Genomic DNA, 5,288 nt, shown 5'->3' on the forward strand with positions numbered 1-5,288 from the left:
GGCTGAGCGAATGGTGGACTAATGATGTGCGGCGTTACCAACATGAAAACCGAAAAACTGATGTTGTTCAAGGACTGGTTGACCTTATGGCGAAGGGAAGGTGTGACTTTTGTACTCAATGTCAGAACTAACGTCATATTCAATCGAGCAGCTACGTGAGGGCAATGATGCAGTTATCTTAGCAGTTGGTTCCGCTAAGCCAAGGCATGTTCAATAACTCCATGAATTATTATTAACGACCGCACGAAAGTTAATGTAAGTTTATATTACATGGATCTTCCCATTGGGCGCATAAAGAGCATATACAAGTTCGCATATTAATCTTTGTAAGTTGGATCTTCGTATGTAAAGTGTAGCAGTACACTACTACTATTTTGTTGTTGATATTTTAAGTTTTTATGTGACATTTCATAAGGTAAATTTTATTTTGTTACTAAGTTTTTTTTAATGCTCATCGGTTGCAAAAGTGATTTGATGGTACCGTATCATTATGATGAACCAAATTGGTACAGACCATATTCACCTGTGTTTGTCACATTGCACGGGTTAAACACAGTATTACCAAGAATCAACTTAGACCCTCGCCGCAAAGCGCGGGTAATATTTCTAGTTTAACTTGAGTTACAAAGTATAAGTATAAACTACATAGTTTATAAATTCTGCATCCTGGATAATACTAAAAATATTATTTTTAGCTTTATTTCATATACCAATGTGCAAAACAAACAAATAAAGAACTTTAAAAAAATTTAAAAGTAAACAAACTGGATTGAGCTTTTCACGAGCCTAACTCGAGCACAACATTTCATCTCGTCAAGATAAGCGAGCCAAGAGCGAAACCAACTTGATCGGCTCGTTTACAGACCACAAGTTAACAAAATTGTTACACAAATCATAAAGCAGGCAATTCAATAATAGAACCAATAAACACCAACAAGCACCCAAAATAAATGTATTCAAACATCTCTCATTTGCCTAATCATATATATAGATTCTGTTAACTTAATCTGATAATTATTCAACACTTCATCATAAGGGGCAAAAATTTAAGCTAAAACAAAACAATAAAAGCTTAAGAAATCACCTTCAAGAACCAACTTTGATTAAAGACAATTTCATTCTTCACTCACTTCCAAATTCTCTGTTCAAATAATCAATAAACATTCTCTTTGCACTGTCAGCATCGCGGAGCGGTGGGGGCCCACTCAAGCTCGATTGACCGGTCAACTTTATGAACGTCTTCCTTAACCTCCTGAGCTCCGGTAACCCCACCGACCTCGAAATATTAACAACCGGCAAGTCACGGCTAATAACCAGCCCAGTCACGGGCCCACCCATGGCTAAAGCCTGCGCCTCAACAATCGCACTTGTCACCTCCTGTGTGGCTCGGTCCATTTCATAGAGTGAGTTGCCTCTGAAAACCGAGCACTTTGTGTTGCTATTGTCGGTTGCAAGATTTTAACATCTCGGGTCTTCGAGTCAACCTTTTTGGTTATGTAAGATACCAAGTCAACAATACTCGGAGACGTTTTCTCTATCCCGTCTTTAACCGGCCATAACTCAAATAAAGGTGAATCCCATCGGTTCCTGCTGTCAGGTCTTTCGAACCGTCTAACCAAATTTTCAAAAACCGCATCATTATATGAAAATGAAATTCCATCTTTACCCCTGCATTCAGTATTCCACTTCCGACAACTGGTTTCTTCAACATCGCAGAACAAAACACAATGCCTGATTCCTGCAGCGCGTGCAAGACACCATAACTCGTACCGGTAACCCTTAATGCTGTTTAACGAGTCGACTATAACGATGTTGTCTTTTGACAATGACCGGTCAACTTCTGATCCAAGCACTCCTCTTAAGTTCTTCTCCGATGTCATTTCCGCGTACGCTTGGTTGCGATCGAGGTGAAAGGATGTTTCGTTAATGATTCTGACATTAGGTTTGGGTTCAAGATCGTTTAGAGCTTCCGTTAAGCAAAGCGCGGCCGTTGACTTTCCACTACAGGGTTGACCGCAAATTATAACCAACGCCATTCAAAGTAGTTTGTTTCTTGTAAAGTCTGTTTATGATAAGAAAATACGTTATGTTTATATAATACTTAAAAATAGACACTAATTTCAATTAGAACAAGGATATCTGGTACTTAAACCCTAAAATTTGATAACTGGAATCTAAAAAACAAACGGCAACAACTACTGTAACACGAAATTGAACAAGAAATTGATAATGGTTTACCTCGGAGAGAACGAGCAGATTACCAAGCTTGGTTTGATTCCAAAAACCTAATTCTTTCAAGTAGAAGAAACCCTAGCTGTGAAGTGTGGGTCGGGTCGGATCCTATTCTTTTAAAACGGATTCCTCTTATTCGATAAGTTTTGCTATGAGGGGTTGTTTGATAGGCCTTTTAACAGTCATTAAGTGACTACATCTTAATGGCTCATAGCCCCGTAGCCTTAAGTCTGAATGGTTAAGAGGTAGCATCTTAACCATTCAGACTTAAGGTTACCTCTTAACCATTCAGAGGCCACGGGCCATTAAGAGGTAGCCTCTTAATGACTGTTAAGAAGCTACCAAACAACCCCTTAATAGTTAAGAGGTAGTCTTAATCTGAATGATTAAGAGGTAGCCATTAAGATATACCCTCTTAAAAAAAATCAAATAAGAAGTTTGATTTTCCTAAGAAGGTTAATAAGGAGAGTATTTTTATCTAATACCTTAATATTGAAAACTCACTTAATTTAATTTCAAAAACCCATATAATTAAAACTCACTTAAATTTTCACTTATCTCCTACAACCACCACCGCCCACCGCCACCACCTTGCCGCAAAAGTCTTCGGAAATTTCACCGGAAAATAAAACACTATGAAAAACACAATGGAAAAAACACTATGAAAATAAAAACACAATTAAATAACACAATGTAAAAAAACACAATGCATAAAACACTATGAAAAAATAAAACACAATTGTATAACACAATTTTGTAAAACTCAATTATGGTATAACACACTTTGTAAAAACCCATGATTTTTTTATTTATTTTTATAAAGCAATATAGTACTCATATAAAAGATAAAAAAACACTCGTTTTTATGGTGAAATTGTTTTGAAAAAAAATGTCGTATAAAAAAATTATTGACGTTTTAAAATGATGGAGGAATTTGACATGTGCCTTGCATGTGGAGAGAAAAAGTCAACAAATGTGTTATCCATATTATGCCATTACCCTTGTTTTACACTTGATGATATCTCTAATCTAATCTCAACCATTCAATTCTTAAATGAATAGACAAGATTATTTCTTATCCTTCTTAGGAAAACTAATCTTCTTATTATAATTCATCTCACCCTCTTAATGTATAAGATGATAAATGAATATTGAGACTAAACTTTTAGTGTTTTTTGATTAAAAGCTTTATTGAAGTTTAAATTATACTACTTTAGTAGCTTTATATTCTTAGAGTTCCATGTAACACGTAACTATTTTTGTCTTTTGAATTCAATATATATGTATTGCTTTAATACGTTCTTACAAACTTAACATTTGCATTTTCATTTTTTTTTGTAATGTCTAAAACAAAATTGAAAAAAAAACCGACTATAACCGAACCAAAACCACAAATAACAAAAACACTGAAAACCGGTCGATTTGTATATTCAAATAACCGATGACTTCGGAATCTGTTTCATTTTATCTAATAACTGAACCGAACCGTGCTCAGCCATAGATTATGTTGTGAAACACCACCACCTTTTCCACCACGCCACAAGGGGTGGAGAATATTTTAATAGTCTAAACTAGTCAATACAACACTATATCTAAAGCGGAAACGATACCATCACACACTTTGTACAAACGCTGAATGTCAATGCAACAATGTTACAGAGGCGACTTGTTTACCCGCTTTATCGTGGATAAATAAATTCTTTTAGAAAGTTTTAGGAATTTATGATTAAGTTATGGAATATAACCAAAGTCCATAAATCATAATATTTGTTTAATGTTCACCCTAATCCAAATTAATAGCCTAATATGAGATTCAGTTAATCCCATAAAATGTGAGTTGGGCCGTAAGAAATACATGTAAGTTATGTAACCCATTGGCAATCTACATAATGCCCCCATTAACCATTTCAACCCTATCCATATTATTAAGCCCACGTAAGATCCAGTAATCACATATAAAAAATGGGTCGATCTTCTGGGTTATGTTTGATTAATCCAATAGTATATTTGTATTATTTGTTTTTTAAAAGAGTGTACAAGTATGTATGATTTACATGGTACCATAACAACAATTTTTTTAATAAATTAATTTAGAAAGCTATGAGTTATTGATCACCTAACACATGACTTTAACTTATATGATCTGTTATTAACTTTTTTTATAAAGTACAATAAAGCTTATAAAACGTGAAAAACACATTTTCACTATTTATTTATTGAGTTTGAACTTCTGATTAAAAAAAAAAAGTTGACATTTAGTAATACGTAATACACCTCATCAAGATCTTCTCTTTTTTTAAGAATCTTTTCACATGCCATGCCGCCTTTATAGACATGTGAAAGCCTTTATAGACATGTGAAAGTTAATATTTTTATAACTTTAAAATATAAAATAGTATGTATACATTTTCCCAGGGGCGGCTCGGGCATAGGGCAACGTGGACGACCGGCCGGGGCACTTAATTTTTGGGGGCACAATGTTTTTATATATATATATATTTTTTATGAATATATATTTATATATATACATATATATATAATGTTTTACTTTAATTATACAATAACTAGTTTGGTCTAATGGTAAAGGGGTGTGAGTTCCGATCAAAAGGTTGCAATTCTACTCTCACTTGAGACATTTTTTAAGTTATTTTTTATACACAACCTAAATCATAACCAAGTGTCCATTTAAAAGTTTAATTGTTTAAACTACCCAAAAAACCCATTTACATAAGGCCTAATTTTTATTTTTTATTTTTTGCTTATAATATTTCGTTACTCGTTAGAGTTTACGGGCCTTTTTATTTCGCCTCGGCCAAGGCATATAAATTCTTGAAGACGGCCCTGCATTTTCCCACAATACGTTGAAACAATCAACAAATCACGTCTTTCTAGTCCACACGTGTAACGTTCGAGGGAATATATATGTTCTTGTGTTTTATGTCTTGTTACTTGTAATAATTTTATGCATGGATTTGTCCAAAACGTACCTTTTAGAGGTCTTGTAATTTATTTATAAGAACATTTAAGATAATATAAATTAGACGGTTAGTTACTAA

The 5,288-nt window shown here is 34.0% G+C and overlaps 1 pseudogene across 1 annotated transcript; it reads right to left on the minus strand.

Annotated features, from left to right (window-relative positions):
- Positions 1-938: 938 nt before the first annotated feature.
- Positions 939-2,343, minus strand: LOC143598056 (protein KTI12 homolog pseudogene; annotated as a pseudogene). The gene is made up of 2 exons (XR_013147042.1): positions 2,239-2,343; positions 939-2,052 (listed from the first exon to the last, which is right to left on the minus strand). The product of XR_013147042.1 is annotated as a protein KTI12 homolog pseudogene (transcript).
- Between the last annotated feature and the right edge of the window lie 2,945 nt (positions 2,344-5,288).

The sequence above is a fragment of the Bidens hawaiensis genome, unplaced genomic scaffold, assembly GCF_021521415.1.
Source record: "Bidens hawaiensis isolate Kalapana, Puna unplaced genomic scaffold, B.hawaiensis_p1.1 tig00049502_1, whole genome shotgun sequence".
In the NCBI taxonomy this organism is placed as follows: Eukaryota; Viridiplantae; Streptophyta; class Magnoliopsida; order Asterales; family Asteraceae; genus Bidens; species Bidens hawaiensis.